The sequence below is a fragment of the Bactrocera oleae genome, chromosome 2, assembly GCF_042242935.1.
Source record: "Bactrocera oleae isolate idBacOlea1 chromosome 2, idBacOlea1, whole genome shotgun sequence".
Classification (NCBI taxonomy): domain Eukaryota; kingdom Metazoa; phylum Arthropoda; class Insecta; order Diptera; family Tephritidae; genus Bactrocera; species Bactrocera oleae.
The window spans coordinates 95,057,677-95,078,419 of NC_091536.1; the positions used below are offsets into that span (position 1 = coordinate 95,057,677).

The following is a 20,743-nucleotide window of genomic DNA, read 5'->3' on the forward strand; positions in this document are numbered from 1 at the left end:
TGAAATGGCCTCGATGAGTGTCTAATTTACTACAAATAAATAAAGCGGATTCTCTTCATGCATTAATATACTTATGGGAGTACATACATACACACATACCTATGTGCACTCATATGTCGATGGCTGTTAATTTGCTCATTTAATTTTTGGTTATAAACATTTCAAGTAAGTTATTTATTTTTAGAGGGGATTTTATAAAACTGCGTCGGTACTTTTCTCAAATTGCTTCCTAACTTTGCCTGCATTCGGTCAACAGTTGTTTGGTGGAGAGAATTATCGCAGGACAGAAAATATTTCATATAAAATATTCTTATGTAACATTTTAAAATAATGTAAGTATAAATGTTTTTGAACTTCCTCTCATTTAGGCACGCTGGTAAAATTTCATGACTGCAACGAAAATGCGCTACACCATGTCACCGTGCAGAAAGAAGGTTGAATCGCTATTTTTCATGAATTGTGCAGTCACAGCTTATTTGTAACGAAACAGACAAGAGGTTGCCATCGATTTGAAAATATTAAGTATAAAAAAAACAGCGCATTATGGATTTAAAATGAAAGAAGTTTGCAGCTTAACATTTTGTTTAGAAATGTTGCCACATGACTGAAACTATTAATTAATTTAAAGCTTAACATTTTGTTTAGAAATGTTGCCACATGACTGAAACTATTAATCCTCAAAATTATTAAGTAAAAATATCACCCATAGGTTGTTTTGTAGAAAGCCTACACTTGAAAATATTTTTGAGAAGTGCTGCCACTTGTTTAAAAATCTGTTTCAAGTAAATTAATATAAATATGATTACTGCTTCAGACGAACATTTTGACGCAATATCTGCGAAAAATATATTTTTGAGAAGGGTTGCCAAATGATCGAAAAATTTAATTCAAACTAAAAAGAAAATAATAGAAAGAAAAATGTTATAACCTTAATAACTTAACCTAACCTAAGCTAAATTGTATTAACAAATGGCGTTAAATATTTTTTCTATTAGAATTTCACATTTAGTATAATTATATTTCTAATTAATTATCATCGCATGTGCGTTGAATAACTACATCTAACATTAGAGAGGAGCCTATGTAAATAAAAATCATAAATAATTAATAAACTTTTTGTAACACCAACAAAGTTAAAATAAATTGTAAATTGCTCTTATAAACTTTTTACATGCAAATTAGAGCTGTCCGTCCCGATTGGGTGGGGAATTGAACATAAATTTAATACCAACCCACTTCTTGACAACTGATTGCAGTGAGATTTTTTTATAAATTAAGCACGTGTTTGCGAAATAATTCAAATGAAAAAGTGATTCGAGTTGATTCACACGGAATAATGATGATTTATTCAGGTGAATTGCTTGTAAGAAAAAATGTGTAAGCGCCTCTTTAAATAATTAAACAGATTTTTACTTTGAGTAAAGAGCAGAATTATATTTGCCTATGCTTTAAGTTCTCTTTGCTAAACTTATACATACATATGACCATATAACACAATTTTATGAAAAATCCCCGAAATATTTATGAATTCCCTAATTAGTTCAGTGCCATTTTAAGATTGGAAATCTGGTCACTTTGTTTTTGTTGAAGATTCAGAAATTAAAATAATTTTAAATGCAAAATAAATTTGTAAAGGTATATATATACATACTACTTACAATTACATATATGTATGTACATATAGAAGCATTAACATAAAACCTGTGTAAGCAGATTTTTAACTCATTGATTTAAAAAGAAAAAGTCATAAACTTATTTATTTAAATCGCATTTACATATGCACTCACATATATAGACACATATAGAGACCCAAAATCAGATACCAAGCCTCTTCTAGCGCTGCTGATAATTGAACTTTTAATAAATTATTCATTCTGGCTTATTGATATCGAAATACAAGCATATATACCTACACATATACTTATAAACATAGTAACAGTCTCTCTGTGGCAGCATGTTGCCATTAATATGCAACAAAAAAAAAAATGGCAACAGAAGAATGAAAGTGTCAATACGCACACGAAATTTGTGAAAGAAACTCGATTTTAAAACGGGATTTTATAGTTTTGACTCATAAATAATATCACTTTGTGCTTTAGAATTAAATTGTCCCAAAAAAACGAGACCTGCGTGTGTGTGTTTCAGTATATCTGGCACACGATTAGCATGCAGACTTTTACTTATATCAATTTAAACTTTATGTATTTATAAAAGAGGTCTGATTAGTTAGTTTTATGACTACTCAAATGACTATGATAATTCCAACTTTCCAATTTGCAAAAAAAAAAAAAAGGTTGAAACTATATTGAAATATTGTATATCTACATATGTATATATAAATTTGTATTTAAAAATATAAATATTTAAATAACTTATACGATGTTTTTTAATCATTTTAAAAAGCAAATATATTTTAAACCCTGAACAGGGTATATTAAGTTTGCCACCAAGTTTGTAACACCCAGAAGGAAAAATATATGTACTTATATAAATGATCGCAATGATGAGCTGAATCGATTTGAATGAGCAAAATTCAGTCCTTATATGGAAAATATTGGTGTTTGATAAATCATCTTCACGAAATTCGGCACAGATTATGGTTCAAGGCGACGGTACAATCTCCAAAGAAATTGTTCAGATCGGCCTACTATAGCATATATATAGCTCAATAATAGTTTTAATAACTTTAATAATAAATAAGATTAATAAATATAAAATATTTAAATTGCATGGCATCGAAAATAAAAAAGAGTTATAATAAACTAAGAAAAATAATGACTTTTTAAATAATTTATTTAATAATGAAATAAAATTAATAAACTAATTTTAAATTGTTTAAAAAAATTAAATAAAAAATGTGTATATGTTGTAAATGTAGTAGTTAAGTTACACACACTTAGTATTTAGTTATTTTATATTATACACAAATAATTGATTTGCAGATTTTTCTATTTTTATAGCTGTTATTAAAAAAAACGAGGTTTAATATTCTACTTTTTATCTTAGTAACTTTTCTTTTTTAATTATTTAATTAAATTTTTTAATTATTTTTCGTATATTACCACCAAATTCTTCACAAATTACTTGCTCAAGTGAACATCAAACACCGACTGAAATTAAATTTAAAGCTAACTTGACAAAACACTTTCGACAACAATTTCTTTGAACAAAATTAATTTATGAAAATCAGTTCAATATAAGCACTAATTGTCGCTTCATTTGGTATATTTCCAAAAAAAATCCAGACAAGAGATACCTTTGCAGTAAATTAGGAATGCAAGCGAATTAAATAGACGTATATAATTAAATATATGTATACTCGTATACAAGTGTTTTGCATTTCTTTTCAAATATACCAACTAATATATACGACATATAAAATATATATATATATATATGATTTCGTATAGAACATATGTGAGTGACTAAGTTGTTCTGAGATGGAAAATGTTTCAAGCTTTAGGATGATTCTCTACTTATTTCTTTAAAAATCTTAATATTAAAATTTTAGCTAAAATATTTATGGATTTTTTCGGAAAAGCTTGGGTAATGACTATATTTTATAATATATCTTACAAACTAATCCTTCCACCGGTAAAGAATTACATAGGATTAGAATTTTAATACAATAATATTGAACGCCTAATTGTAGCCAAAATTTTATATAACAGAAAAAAACAATTACAAAGCCTACATTTACATAGTACGTGTATCTACCCTATACATGCGTACTTTCTTATATACATATATCAGTTTTAATCTAAACATTAAGGTAACTAATTAAACTTGTTTTCGAAAGTTGCAGACAAATAAATTTTATTGAGCTAACAAACCCAATTCGTAGGTCAAAGTAAATTAATTTGTTAGGTCAAATACCTTAATATTAATGAAGTAAAATTTATCGGAAAAACAACAAGTGTAAGTAAAAAAGATTACAAATTGTATTTGTAGAGCACTTAAAATACGAAATTACAGGTTGGTCGAAAAGTTGGTTGGTCTCACTGTGAGAACACATGCAAAGTTAGAAGAAATTCTGTCTATTAAATATTTGTTTACAAGCCATTCGAAGTTGACGTGTCAGAGTATTTTTTTTAATATGGAAAGACTTGAATATCGCGCAGTGATTAGATTCTTTGTTTTAAAAGGTTTAAAAGCAAAGGAAATTTATAAACAATTGTTAAAAGTGTATAAGGAGTTCTCGACTTCAAAACGTACCGTTGAATTTTGGGCTGGTCAATTTAAACGTGGTCGTATTAGGCATGAAGACGAGTCATGCCAAAACCGGACGACCAAAAACCACAACCACACCAGAAATCATTGAGCAAGTTCATAATATTGTTAGTGAAGAACCAAGTTTGACTAAGCGTGAAAGTGCTAAATCAATAGGCATCTCAGTACTTCATATTTTATATGGTGACTTACATATGAAAAAGCTGTTTGGAAAGTTAGTGCCGCACACGTTAACAATTCAACAAAATCTGGATCGAAAACAAATTTTTCAGCGTTACTTGGAGCGTTTTAAGCAGAATAAAGCCGATTTCTCGCGTTGTTTTATAGCTATAGATGAGACATGGATCTAACACCATGATCCTAAATTGAAACAAGAACGTTTACAGTAGACTGAAGAGACTGGTTGTTCAGCTCTAAAGCAGGTGAAGTCACAACGATCAGCAAAGAAGGTTATCACATCAGTTTTTTGGGATGCAAAAGGAATTTTGTTGATTGATTATCTGCAGAAAGGTAAAACAATCAACTCTAAATATTATTGCAGCCTTTTGGATCAGCTGGATGAAAAAATTCGTGAGGAAAGCACCAAAACATCATTTTCCATTAAGACAATGCCCTTGCTGACAAAGGTGTTTTAACAATGATAAAATTTAACGAACTAAAGTACGAATAACTTGAGCATCCGCCGTATTCACCATGAAATGTATTACGGAGGTCTTAAGTGATTACTAGAAAAGTTTCTATAAGACTATGAGCTTGCAATTTAAAACGATTCATTTTCATTGAGTCATTAAATTCAAAAGAAAAAGCCAAGTTGACTTAAAATAATTAAATTTCAACGAAAACATCGTAAGCGATCATTTTGTAGAGCATTGAATTTCCTACAAAATCTATGAAACGAGTTTTTTCAAGTAGTTGCAAGCAAGATATGAATTTTTCTATCTGATACTAAGAAAAAAATGGGAAATCGTTAGGCGGAGGGTTCACGTTACAGTTAAGAGCTCATACTTGGAGAGCTTTTCTTAGAGGTGTCAATCAACCAATTTACCAGAGTACGAAGCGAAAATAAAACCATAGGTTTTTTGACCCACCTTAGTGTACACGTATATACAAGTATGCATTTACGCACATATATATTATTATAGACGCAAAATTAATTAGCAACTGCATAAAATTGAATTAACTCACTTTGCTAATAAAAAGGAGACATTCCAGATTAAAAGCGTTTTTAAATTGCTTATAAAATATTAATAATTTTATTAACAGCATAAAGAATTGCCAGTGACAGTGACAATTGAAGCAATTGAAAGTGTCAGAATTGCGGTTTTCTTTATTTGAAGCATGCACTAGAGTGCTAGAGATTGTAATTAATTGCAAAACCAAAGCGCAAATTAATTAAACGAATCAGTAGCGGACAGCAAAAAGACAAATAAAATTGCAAAAATAAAAAACCAAACGAAATGCGTATAAAATATTTATAAAGTAGTCAGAGCGAATAATTGTGGTCTTCAAGCAAGGGAAATAAACCACAAAGTGACGCATTAATTTAATTTATAAATTTTGTATGTGAGGAAGCGGTGAATTATCTCCTTTGGTTAAGTGGAATTTTTATGCATTTTGTTGTTGCTTTTAATTTCGCAATAATTAGCTTTTGTGGCGTACTTTGATCTTGAATGCCATTGGAGTCAGCATAAATGTTTGTTATTGTTGTTGTTTGTGAACTGTTCTTGAAATATTTGATATTGTGGAAATATTTTGTACAGTTAGGTGTGCGCATATAAACTCCACTAAAGTTTTCGAAGTAAATACTTTTTGTATGGCTCTCACACATTTCCTGGTAATTAACTGAAGCAAATAAAATACTAGTTGCAGAAATTTAGAGTTTAACTTTTTGTACTTTCAGAATTTAAGTTCTGAAGTTAATCGACAATTTTCTTTTTGTCAGCATATTTTGGGTTCTATTTTTTCTAAAAATATAAAAATAATTTTTACTTTTCCTGTGGAAAATGAGTTTATATAAGTTGTATTTATATTTGATCATTAACGATATTTATTCTTTTTTTTTAATACTTTTATTTGATAAAAATATTTGTTCTAATTAATTTTGAATGCCTATATACGCTTAAGCCTCACATTATTTGGTTTAATATCTCACACTATTTGGGTAAAATCGAATATATGTTTCCATAGTGCCTAGGTGGTACATATATGGTTTTACTCATCCATAGTGCTTTAAATATTTTTAATTGAAGATATTTTTGGTTCATACTTATTTTAACCACTTTCCTTAAGAAACTGTTCTAAAATGCGGTATAGAGAGATTTTTTTCTAAAGAAAGAAATGAAAATATCGTAAATGAAATTAATCGTCTGAGCGAATTTGTGGTGGACACAAGACTTTCAGACAAGCTCTGGCATCGCAAAAGTAACTTGTTATTATTCAAGCATGATCAAACGTCAAGCACATAATTTAAGCTAACTATAGGGGTTTTCCCATCAGCTTTGTTAATTCGTTAGTCGTTATTCGATAGTTTTTTACATGCGTTTTGTTTTTGTAAAATTAACAGATTGTCGTTTTATCGTGTAACGAAGTACCTGTCTGACAAGCTTGATAATTTTTTCGTTACTTGGTAACTTCAAATCAGCTGTATGCTGTGAGTCGTTGCCTAAAAAGTTCATTTGATTCATTGCGAAATAATACATTTGCTGCTCGCTACAAAAAAGTTTTAGAAAAAATTTTCAAAAGTAAGTATTTAATAAAATTGAATAATCTGTTTTTATACCCTCAACAAAGTATATTAATTTTGCCACGAAGCTTGTAATACCCAGAAGGAAACGTCGGAGACCCTATAAAATATATACATAAATGATCAGCATGATGAGCTAAGTTGATTTAGCCATGTCCGTCCGTCCGTCCGTCTGTCCGTCTGTATATATACAAACTAGTCCCTCAGTTTTTAAGCTATCGATCTGAATTTTTGCACCTGTCCTATTCTCAACAAGAAGCTGCTCATTTGTCGGAACGTACTACGATATCGGACCACTATAGCAGTAAGCTGCCATACAAACTGAACAATCGGTATAAAGTGCTTGCATGGAAAACTTTTTAATTTGACGAGGTATCTTCACGAAATTAGGCACGAGTTATTGTTTAAGGCAACAATGTATTCTCTGCAGAAATTGTTCATACAAATCACTATATCATACAGCTGCCATACAAATTGAACGATCGGAATCAAGTTTTTGTAAGGAGCCTTTATATTTATTATTATAACTTCGGTGCAACCGAAGTTAACGTTTTTTCTTGTTTCGAACAAAATTTACCACACTACTAAGACAGCGCAAAAAGTATTTCAAGTGTTTAAGTGCTTTAACGAGGTATCAACTAACGAATTACCAGATTAACATTTTCGGTCTGAATAACCCTTATAAATATTTTTGAGACTGAAATTCTCTCCGATATTTTTTTCACAAAATATAATAAATTTTATAAGAGCCCAAGTCTATTTATAGTTAATCTGAGTTTAACAAATAAGTCAAATTATTTTTACATGCACTGGCAGCTCTTTTTTAAAATATTTTGAAATATTTCAGACACAAATTATGGTTTTACTTATTGAACTAATTAATTTGTTGCTGCTAATTTTGCGAAATTTATTTCGAAGTATAGAATGACGCGTTTTGTAGCGTCTACGCATTTTTGGATAAACTTTCGTTTTTATACACATGCAATATTTATAATTAATAATGTTATTATTTCATGACTACCAAATTTGTGTAAATGCATACAACAAAGCATGTGTGCATGGTTTATGTTTTTTTTTTGTTTCTTTCGTTTTGTTTTTTTGTAGCTAACTTTAACTGCGTACTGCCATGGCTTTACACTTAAATTTTCATTGATTAGACCTTCAGTCATGAGCGCCGATTTGTTGTTATAAATATTTGTCTCCTGCTTTTATGTATTTATTCGGTTTTTATCACTTCGAAATTGCTGCTTTTGGACACGTTATACATACGAACACACGCAACTTTGCAAGCGCACACCGAGAAGCTTTTTTAGGTTATGCACGCGCAAGCATGCCAGTGGGCCTACGCAAACATACACACGCAGCTACAACGCATGTGTTTGACGTGTATTTCTTTAATTTTGTTTTTAACTATATATATACGTGATATTTAGCTGGCTGAAATTTTGTGCATCACACCAAACTTGATTATTGGCTAATGACACAAAAAACCTGACCTTATCGCAACAATTAGCATTAGGGAAAATTTGTACGAGAAAACAACGAAGGCACGCACACATACGACACCAAGTGTTTACAATTTTAACAAAAAAAATAAACAACAACAAAACGGGTATGACTTGCAGTGAAAAAGAGATGTATACACACACACATGCATAGTTAAGTGTATGTGTGTATGTAGGTACGTTAGTAACTGTGTAGTGATTCCGCAATAGCTTTTGCACTACAAAAAATGCCAATCCGAACACTTCAATTAACTGCAATAATATTTATAATTATGCGCTTCGTCTTCTTCGCGCCGCCTCATGCAACTGATCTTCAGATATACGCGGCAGTTAGCATTTCAGCGTCTTGTATCTGCAATTTTAGACTAAAAGTAGCTGTTGCATGCAACGTTTCTACATATGTGCGCTTGGCGTGTGTGGCGCGCTAAGATGCACGCGCGGCGCACTGCCAGCGGCTGATAGAAGCTTGCGCAAAGAATAGCGAATACGAGTTTAGAAATAATGCGCGTTCGTATGCGCTTGCAAATACATACATTTTTATGTTTTTAAGTATGCAATCATTTATAAGTTTAATGCTATCGAAAAAAAAGAGACATACGCACACACTTGTACGTAGATTGGTGGTGCGCGACACACTGCCACTGAAAGCGTTTAGTTTGGCGTTGAAGTGACCGAGCCACTGACCAAATGACTAAGTAGTCACGGCACTTATACGCACACACACACACAAATAAAGAACTTGATATAGGAAATAGACGGACGCGCACTTTGATACACAATACACAACACTACAGTTGGGCGAGCGACTAGCTACTAACTTACAATGCGCGCGTTCGACTAACATTAAGTCTACGCTAACTAAGTAACCGTGATATAGATAGCGCGGCACCGGCTGTAGTAATAAAAAAACAAAAACGCACAACCAGGTTGGAGGAAATTCAATCGGCGCGCACATACAAATGACTATCCAGCCGTCACCTGTATGTACGTTGAAGTGACGCGTCAAACCGAACCGCACTGCGCCGCGCCGCGCCTGCACATCAATTCCGGCGGCCAGCAGTCATAATTGTAAGTTTGTCGCGCGGCGCTCAAACAGCAGTTAGCTACATATCTAGCTATCGGCGATAAGAGTGAAGACAGGCAGAACCGCAGTGCGTTTGTTGTTGCTAACTAACCAAAGAAGCTATATATATGGACATAATTTGAATGTATGCGCCGCTCATCGCTCATACGCCGTGTAAGCGCGCGCGTGCATATCGGTATATACATTTGTATTTGTGTTTGCATCTGTGTGCTTTAGCTTAGTGAATAAGTTTTTTGGTGACGCCTTGCGATCTCATTGTATATATATATATAACAACGAGACATACATACATACATGTGCTTATGATAAAAACATACATGCGCGCTTATACGAGTATATACATATATGGACATACATATATCAGTTCACTTGCGCATACAAACTGAAATATCTAAATACTCGTATATATACTTATATGTATTTATAATATGTATGTATAGCCACAGAATTGCACAAGATAGTTAGCCGCAAGCTCGTCACCATCAGATTGGCTGCCGCTCCCCACAAACGCCAGCATAAGTGCTGAAAATAATACTAGCCCAATACACAAACAAATGTTTACATACAAACAATAAATACACACATATATTTGCTTCATTTACGTACACACGTGCATGGTCGCTGGCCCATATCGTGCGATATTGGAGTACTTAATATGTATGTGCCATATGTACATACATACATAAGTCATACACTAACGTTTAATAAACTATTGGCTATGAAATATGTATTTTAAATATATTTTATTCGAATTTATGTTTACATCGCCGATCTATTTAACAAATATTTTTGTTGATTTCTTTGAAAGAGAATCGCTTTGAGTACCAAGTATACAAACTCAAGCATTTATCTACACTAGTCGACATAAGTATGTTGACGCAATACAAATTGTGAATTTTTGAGTTTGGCTTTAAAACGGCTTTATAAATAGTTATTGTTAATGTTATATTTTTAATTACCATATAGGCGATACAAACTTAAAAATAAGAAATCAAATAATTTTCATGGAAACTCAAAAAGTTGTAAAGTAATTATTAATTTCAAGAGTTGCCAGAAATATAATATTTTGACAAGTATGGTAGACTAAGACATATATATTGTAAGCTTGACAAAAGTGAAAAAATTAAAAGAAATTTAGTGAAACATATACTTTCATTTGGCTTCAATAACTTTTTTAGGACGCCTTGGTATGGAATCCACTAAATATTGTCAAATCTCTGGAGATATTGCTTGCCAAAGAAAAGTTACTTCAAAAATAGTTTTCTTCCGTTTTTATTTAGTAAAACTGTTTACGTTTCACAAGAAACCTGAAGTGTTCTATAAAATTAAAATTTGGTTTTTGATGATTATTTTTCAAAAGCTTAGTTATTATCCGAGCTTAATTGTAAGGCACGTTATGCTGTTGCTGGACAAATTATACTCCAATTAGCCTTTCTCCGGAACAAGAGGCACTATTAAGAAGGGTACTCAATTATTGATCTCGGTCCATCAACCTGGTGATAGGAACCAAGGCATGACGCCCATCATAATCAACATATCCCCTAAGCACGACAGTGAAAAAAAGGCATTTTTTTTGGAATTTTACTAAAAGGAGCTGACATTTATCAGCCAATTCAAAGCGAGAGCGGTATATTTAAATTTATTGCAATTAAAAATCGTGAGGCGTGTATATTTTGAGTATATTCTACTTTTATTAAACTATCACAAGAGGGAAAATTTATTCTTTGCACATAAAAAAGCGTGAAAGCAGATGAACTCGTCTTAAAAGCAGTAAGTTGGCAAGCAATGGACAGTAATAGTCAAATCATTAAAACTCATGGCATCTCAATAAGCATCACGTTTTCGAAAAGCAATTTTAAAATTGTTATTGTTTAGTACAAAATGATTAATAACACAAAAAAGGCTTAACTAAAAATTAAGTAGTTTTGATAAGAGCAGGACAAGAGCCTTAAATCTAAAATAATATTTTGTTTTACAGCTACTTTTAAACAGCTTAATTACCTAATGCCTTGAACGACAGAAGATACCTCATTTATAGTCGCATAAATGCTGTAAGGTTTTATTACAATTATAAATAAAAAGTATTACACTGCGGAAAAAAAATGTTGCAGAACTTTTTTATATTTTGTTTTACACGCTTTTCACCGCCTTTTGATTTACTTTTCAAGCGTTTCTTGCTGCTTTGATTTTGCAGATGACTATGGCTCTGCTTTACGCTACAACACACCCTTCTTTTTTACTTTTTGCACATACCTAGGCGCATGGGTGCTATATAAATACATCCAGAGTAAATGTATGTATGTATGTATGTATATATTGTTTGTATTTGTTTAAATGTATATTACACAAAAATATAGTCGCGAAAGCCATGTCAAAAGCCAACACAAACACACATACAAGTCATGAAAGCATTGAAATATCAGCTGAAGTTTAAGGTAAACGGAAGTTCGTATCTTACGTGTGTACAAATTCACAAACACACATATTTACAAACATATATATTTGCAAGTATTAATAGCTTGAAGGCATTATATTATACAATAGGCCGAAGTATCAAGTACGCGTTTGAAAATACTTTCGTTTATTGCTGCAGTCATTGCGATGTGGAAGCACCTATCCTTACCCCACCTTCGGCGCAGTGGCGGCCTTTAATGGAGCTATTAGTACATTTCATTTGCTCATTCGTTGTACATTTTTGGGTGTCGCTTCAGCGTTTGTGAGCATTCATTTCAATTTGTGGGAGTGTGTATGTGCGTTTGTTTAAAAATATCAAAGTTAGCACGCACGCATGCGCAGTGTACGCAACATATGTAAACCGCCTTTGGCACTCTAATGCCGATTGAATGCAAACCCACACAAGCGAAATGGTCGTTAGCAGGTGCCTAAATGGCAGAAGACATTAAAAGTGTTGACAAAAACAAATATAATTTCATATTGCTTACAGAGAGAAAAAAAATCAGGATTTACAAAAAACAAAAAAAAATAGAAAAAAACGGTTAACTACGGCTGCACCGTAGCAATAATACCCTTCACGGGTGAATTTTTAGAGTACAAAAAGATCTTTATCTTGATTTCAATCGCTCAATTTATATGGCAGCTATATGTTATAATGATCCGATCTTAGCAATTTGTTCGAAGATTGTAGCGATGCCTCGGATAATAATGGTCTATGCCAAATTTCGTGAAGATATCTCGTTAAATAAAAACATTTTCCATAAAGGATATAATTTTGATTGTTCAGTTTGTAAGGCAGCTATATGCTTAAGTCGTTCGTTATCGATACAACAAATGAGCAGTACCTTGGGCAAAGAAATCTAAGGAACTAGTTAGCGTATATACAGACACACAGAGAGACGGCCATAACTAAATCGATTACGTTGATTCTAAGTGTTAAAAACTATGTGGCAAACTTAATATACCCTACTCAGGGTATAAAAAATTGATTAAAAAAATATCGAAAAGCAAAAAAAAATTTAAATAACACAAAAAACAAATAAAAATTAAGATTAATTAATAATATGAACAAAGAGTAAGCAATCAGCGATTTGCAAGCAATCTTTTGGCAGTATCTTAATAAATATTTTATAGTGAATAATGAAGTTCATTTATGACAAAATATAAAAACAAAAACAGAAAAAGTTTCTATGACAAAACTATGCAGAGTCTTTTATTGTAACACTATCGACTACGGAGCACAGCTGTATGTACATATAAATACGCACATATCTACATCACAACGGTCACGCACTCACGTCTGAGATGCTAATTTGCATAGACCTGTAATAAAATGTTTACGTTTTAAATAATAAAGCTACCTGTTTGCATAGCAGAAAACCCAAGCTTTGGTACATGGTGACAAAACAAGATCTTCGACATCTTCGAAAACAAAGTAGATGTAAAAAATTACATTTGGATATACATATACAAGTATATGCATATGTCCAACATGTGGTCAATAAAATTAGCTTAAGTGGTCGAAAATACTTCTACGCAATATTAATATATATGTATATATATTTAAATTCATATGTATGTACGTATTTATGGCGTCTCTAGAATTCAATAAATTTCCACTAAGAATTTGTTAAGTATTGATAACACAATCATATGCTGCAATAGTGGGTACTTATAGCCATTAAAATTTCAAAACTTTTTGAAATTTGATTACATCCAGACCAAAAAAAAGTAAATTATTTATCAAACTCGAATAACTTATCCTCCTGAAATCTAAACTAAAATTCGACGAGAGAGCTTTAAAAATATTTTAACTGTCTAACTTCTAGCTAAAGTGGTAACTTGCTAATAAAGTCTTTTAGCTAACGGTAAAACTAAGCAATTTTATTCCATTGCCAGATGCGACTTTTTCACTCACGGGAACTAAATTTTATATTTTATTACTATTCACTTTTGATTTTCAAAAAACGACTTTTTCACTCACGGGAACTAAATTTTATATTTTATTACTATTCACTTTTGATTTTCAAAAAAGTGTAATCGGCTCCCAAAACTGTATAGACGTTTTTTTCGAAACGATGTTTTCAGAGTCAGAGAGTAAAATTTATCGAAACGGCTGAACCGAACGATTTGAAATTTTCACAGTATCTCCTTACATATTTTTCAGGTAATGATCGAACGAACAAGATTTTTGAAAATAATTTCGATTTTTGAAGCCACTCTGAAGTGTAAAGTTTTTCACAAATAATCACGTTTTTTTCTGGAAAACCTTCGTTCATTACCTACATTCATCCATAATAATAATAGGGGTATTCAGACCGAACATGCATATCAGGTAATTTGTTAGTTGGTACTTCGTTATATCACTTAACTGTGATTTGTGAGGTGATGTCCATTGTATCACATCTCAAAGCACATGGTTTGTTATCAGCACTCTTCTTAATCTCACACAGTCAGTATACATATATCACTTCTTATCAACTCATTTGCGATAAAATTCTTTAAGAAACTTTGTGCCACAACAGCGTAGGCTTACTAGGTCATTAGAAAATATAATAAAGATTGTGGAGACTCCACTCCAACAATGCAGTCACACTTGTCTGGGGAAACTTTTACACATCCACTCTCTCCACTGCACACACGCTCTAATGCTGTTGAAACAATGTTGCCTTAACTTAGGGATTCACTTGCTGTCTGTATAAATATTTGTAAGTATAGAAGAATATGTAGGTGAGTTTGTTGTTTGGTGATGTTTTTGAAACCTTGGTGGCGCCAAATTCGACGATTTTGATTTCTTAACAAGCTGAGTGTTAATGTCGTGCAGCATTTACAACAAAAAAAAATCTTGGTCGACTCACTAATATTTACATTGGTTGCTTATATTAAAGAATACCATATATATACGCAAAATATGAACATATATACATATATATATATAAAGAGTAGCTAAAATACCGCTTGAGCATAGAATATTTCGAATTTAGCTCCCTTGGGTATGAAAGAAAAATTTTTCCTGCCGCAACTCCTCCCTCAAATTGCAATAAGTCACGTCTGCTTCATCTGGCTATGATTTAACAAAATTAAAATAAATCCTTGTTTGCTTGGGAAGTGAAAGTGAAACAAAATTACTAAGGTTGACATTTATATTTATTAGCTGGCATGCACACGCACACACATACACACTTCATCAGTGGTGTTTATGTACATAATAACGCCTATCGGTATGTAAGTATGGACTTTTGTGGTTATTGATATTTTGTCATTTAATGTCGACATGTGTCAACTTAATCTCGTTGTAGATACTTTTGTCGCTTTATTCTACATCACTACTTGACCGACAAATCAATTCGTTTAAATATCGGTTTGGTTTACTTATCTGATATGTTCAATTCATTTCACTTGTACTTGAAAGGTGGTAACCAATTGGCATAAGCAGGAAGATATTTGCTATCAAGTTGTTAAATTTAAATTATCTATTAATGATACTTTTAATATTTTTTAAGGCATTAAATTTATTTTATAAAAGAACATTAAATGGTTAATTTCAAATAATAATTATTATTAATTTTGTACTAATTTAATTTTTTTGTATTTTTTACATGTTTAAGACATTAATGTCGTTTATAAAAGAATTTTTATATATTACTATTTCAATTATTTTAGTAAAATACGATTACTATTGAATACGAAAAGCAATTTTTCTTAGTAAAAATTTAAATACACGGCATCAAAACAATTTATAATTATGATTTATTTATTATTTTTTTTAAGTAAACAATTATTTAATTTATTTTTTAAATTCGATATAAAAATAATTCAAACAAATTTATTTTCTTAGAAAAAAAATGAATAATGGGCATCAAAACAATTCATGTTGTTTTTTTCTTTTTTATGTTTATGTACCAATTATATTATTTTGTATTTTTATACTCTATTTCATTTTAATTTATATTTAAATTTGATTTTATATTTATATGTTTTTTAAGTAAAAAATTTAAAATTTTTTAATTCGACATTTAAGTAATATAAAAAACAAATGTATTTTCCTAGAAAAAAATAATATTCAATATCAAAACAATTTATGTTGTTATCTTCACTTTTTTTTAATTTTGTGTAGTATTTTGATTTTGTTTAATTTTTTTAATATTATTCAATTTTTTTTATTCTTTTTTATTATTTATTTTTATTCTCTTTTGTTTTTACTTATTTTGTAACTACGATTTTAGTATATCAAATATATTTTTTGTTTTTATTCCACATTAATAGTTTATGTTGTTGTATACCTATATTGAAATTCAATTAAATTTTATTTAATTTACTTTATTTAATTTAATTGCGGTTATTTTTTACTTTAAATTGGTTATTTTACTTTATTTTATTTCTATGTTGTCTAATTTAATTTTTTATGGACAAATTATTTTGTTTTGTTATTTTTTGTTTTCAATGTGCGTTTTTAACAATTTTGTTAATTACTTGCATCTTCAAATAATTCTGATATATATTTTACATTTATATATAATTTATACTAATAAAGAATGCTTCATTTAAATTTTACTTTAATTCATTAAATTTTATTTACTGTTTAAATTTTACTTTGTTCTAGCATTTTTCATGATAAAAATATATTTTTTATAATATATTTCTACGTAATTAACTATTTTTGGAAGTAATATTTTCTCTAGTTTTTTAGAGCATTTTATATTTTACTAAATATTTTATCAATGTTGGATAACATATATCATTAAATTCTTTTCAGTTTATCAGAAACAAAATTTATTAGATTTCTCTCAGTTTATCAGAATAAATTTGTGTTTGTTTTTAATTGTTTATTGTACATTTTCGATTACTCTATGTTAACCAGTCATCTAAATACTCGAAACTTAAAATTTTAATTTTATAGGCAAACTCACAAAAAAAAAAATATTACTTCAAGTAACTTGAATAATGCCAATAAAGTATGCTTTTTTATTTTACTTCACTCCACGTTCGTGTTTATTTTCACAATTTCGTGTCACATGTGAGCCATGCCAACATATCAAGTTGACGCTAGATCCTTAATAATGTCTTTTTTCCAACATTCGTAGGCCTTATTTACATTCAAGTCAAAATGAAAACAAAAAAAACAACAACAACAACTAATCACTATTGAGGTTTTTCTTACTTTTTTACACGCTTTCCGCACACGCGCCTTCTTTTCTAGTAGGTTAGTCTGGTTCTGCTTGTTTTTCCTCTCCAACAGCCGCTGCCACTTTCCTCTTTCAAGTCTGACAGCTGCGCTGCGACTTATGTGCTTATTTGTACGGTGGTCTAGATATTTACTATAAACGCTCAACTGAATATTTCATAACTGAAGTTGTTTTTTTCGCACATTTGCAGTTTATATCTTCGCACATGAAAAACCGAAGAAGCTTTAACCGAAAACCAACCGAAACGAAACGAAAAAATATTGGTGTTCTTGCAATAAGAAATGTGTGGTGTTTTTTGTCATTTGTTTTTGCTTTTCACTAAAAAATTAACTTTTCCATTAATGCAATGGCTTGAGTATTCGTTACTGTAATATTTTAGCTAATCTTTCCACTTTACCGAGTTTTATTTTATTTATCTATCCGCATTGGATTATGCTAGTTAAACAAAATAATTCTGACTAAGTTCACTTGGGGAAAAAAATAACTTTACACAGTTCAACGTAAATCAGTAGATAATTTTTTCGCGTGTGTATGTCAATTGGACAGGCACAACCCAAAGCGAAAATCAAACTGAAGTGTATGCGTTCAGTGAAGAGAACGTGAACCCGTCACCATAATTTTGCCAGACAGCCGACGTTCACTTGCGTCGACGACGACGTCGCTGCTGACAGAGCACTTTGCCGTGTCGATGGATAACGAGAGAGTTTGTAAAACCAAACTGGTGCAAAAATTGGGAAACCGCAGTTGCTTCGAGCTTTAGCACATACTCGTATAGTCGTAGCTCATCCGGCAGCAGAGCAGACTGTGCTAAGCGTATATTTGTAAAACTAAGATAAGTACATGCTTTTATAGAACGAAAGAGCGGCAAAATGCTGAATGCTCAGCCTCTAACGGCTTGAATGAAGGTAATGCAACCGCTGAGCGATGTGTACATTGGTACGCTCGTTAGAAAGACTACATAAACATCAAATAAAATAAGGTAAATAACCATTACCTCTAAATATAAAATAATACACTAATAATATTCGAAAGAGGCATGCCAATTCACACGCGGCAGAGTCATCAAGGGTACGTGCAAACATTTCGCCTCTAATTATTTACCTATACGCACCTTTGCCTTTTGCTACCTTTAACAAATGCGATGCACCACCGTTATCCGCTCTCTTTACAGTCGCACACCCTCCCTCCATCTTTGGCATTTGTTGTGTGCTAAGTAAAGCTAGTGCTGGAGATTCTTTTAGTGCACACAGTGTTGTAAAACGCTGCAAGACAATTGTAAGCAACAAAGAGTGCAAGTAGCAAACAGTTTGCTCTCTTTCTAACATTTTCTCTTTAAACGGCATAAGCTTCAAGGCATTTTTTGCTTTAGTTAGTCGTGTGATAGCAGAAGCATAAAGAAAAGTGGTATCGACATATTTACGAGCAATTCAACACAAAACCTATTTATAAATATATAAATATATTGTCTTAATGGAATGTAAATATGTACGCATGTATATGTAATGTGCACAATAAATGCACATAGGTGAACAAAAAATTTTTCTGCCAAACATTTTGGTTAAAAAAAATATATATTGAGCCGGAGTGCGATTATAACATAAAAAATTTCCCCTTAACGATGTGTGCTAAATAAAATTTTAATTGGATACGCTATAGTCATGTTTTCATTATTCAAAATTTGTTCTTCAATCCTTTTTGAAAAAACAAAAAACTTAATCCTAAACTATTTCTAAAAACTGTGCCCAAATTATTAATTTTTTATATATTATATATTCTAACAAAACTGTTTAAATTTGTTTTTTCCTGAGTTAGTTACAATGCGTGTTTCAGAGCAAATATTTTAGTTTCGGATGAGGAAAAGGTTAAAGGAGCAAAGTTTGATGGCATCGACTTTTTCGTAAAAATTCGACAAAAGAAAATTTTTCCTTATAGACAAATAACTGTTAAGCACGCACTGACTGTTTCGCTCAAGCTACACGGCCTAAAATTAGGCTTATTTGTAGAAAAAAGTAATTAAAAATATTTTTATCTTAAACATTTTCGATGTTCACAAGAGGCATTTCAATTTGTGTGTACGTTTTCGAACACACTGTGCTTGTATTTCAAATAAACCATGTGGCAGATTGGCGGCAGCGAAATTGTGTAATTGGCACAGTTTTCAACGTACATGTAGAGTAATTCGACATGCTCATTCTCGTGCTCTTTCAACGCAGCAACTCTGCTGTTGACACTCTTTCATTTAGTGCGAGTATCAATGAGTATTTGTACACTTTATCCAATTCGTATGGCTCAGTGGTTGGGTTGTTGTGTTTGGATATTATAGTTTGTTTGCACTTGTTGTAGTTATTTTTTTCCCCCCAACAAAAATTGTTTGTACGTAAGTATGTCTTATCGTACATTACCACTTCTCGTGAGATTTTGTTCATTTATTTAAAATATTTTCGCTTTTTCAATATGATCTTTTGTTTGCTCACCGCATTACTTCCATAATTCATTGAAGTCTCTGTGTGTTTTATATTCGTTTATTTGTGTATTTGGGTGAGTGTGTGTTGCTTTTGCAGATGAATGTGTGAACACACACACTTTATTCTTACAACGGTGCTATTATGTCATCGCGGACACATCGATGTCATCGCTGCTGTGAAAGAGAGAGGGTGGGAAAGTGCGTTAGGGCAAGAAGAGAGAGTGAGTGCTCGTCTTTGCTAAAGTTTTTTGAATTTTTTTTGTTTTGGTTTCTGTTGTTTGCTGGCTTTGCTCGTCCAAATGTTGTTGACTAGAAATATTACGGCTAAAGCACATGGGAGAAAAGGAAGCGCCGCTAAAGCAGTATCCGTTCAAACAACAAGCCAAATGTTGACACTTGTCATAATATGGGCCACACTGGACTTGTAGATTGACGCTTCGTAGACATCCTGTTTGTTTTCGGCATTGATTAGCAGCAGTTTGAGGGTTTGAACTAATTATGGAGTAATTGGTCAATAGATTTATTAAAAAACACGTCTTAAGCTTGATTTTAAGGGCTTATATTCACTAGTGAATTTCAAATTTTTAACTTATACAAGTATATCGCTTGTACATATATTTTAGTATATTCTTCGAAAATTTGCATTTGGTCCGGCAAATAGTTTCATAGATATGATATATATGGTATATATGCAAGAATTTTTTAACGTAATCGGCTCCCAAAACTTTGAACACGTTTTTGTCGAAAATCAATTCTCAGAGTGGATGAGGTAAAGCTTTTCCAAGCTGGGCTTTCACACTACCTTCTTAGATGTATTAGTTAAGTAATGATCGAAGGAATAAGATTGTCACAAAACAAGAAATAGCGCCTTAAGTAAGAATGAGAGCAGCAATATTGCGCCATGCTACATCATAAATGAAATGAACTGTTAAAATTCCATAGTAAAAGTTACACAAAGTCTTCTTGACGTGTCGAATTGATCTGTTCTTCTCGAAGCGAAATCATTACGAATGTTAGAAAAGGCTTATGGTGAATCTATTCTATCGAAAACCCAAGTCTATGACTGCTGTAAAGCCT

The 20,743-nt window shown here is 31.4% G+C and overlaps 1 protein-coding gene across 10 annotated transcripts in view; it reads right to left on the reverse strand.

Moving 5' to 3' along the window:
- LOC106618957 (very long chain fatty acid elongase AAEL008004) overlaps nucleotides 1–20,743 on the reverse strand; it is a 93,483-nt gene that overhangs the window by 43,972 nt on the left and 28,768 nt on the right. For 2 of the 10 annotated variants that reach the window (XM_014236894.3, XM_036357140.2), the window contains exon 1: nucleotides 17,178–17,770. The exons of 5 other annotated variants lie outside the window; for them this stretch is intronic. The gene's annotated coding sequence lies outside the window, so the exon portion shown is untranslated. Of the gene's footprint in view, nucleotides 1–9,076; nucleotides 9,199–17,177; nucleotides 17,771–20,743 lie in introns of those variants that run through there. 3 more of the 10 variants (XM_014236895.3, XM_070106066.1, XM_070106065.1) reach the window with 3 other exon arrangements.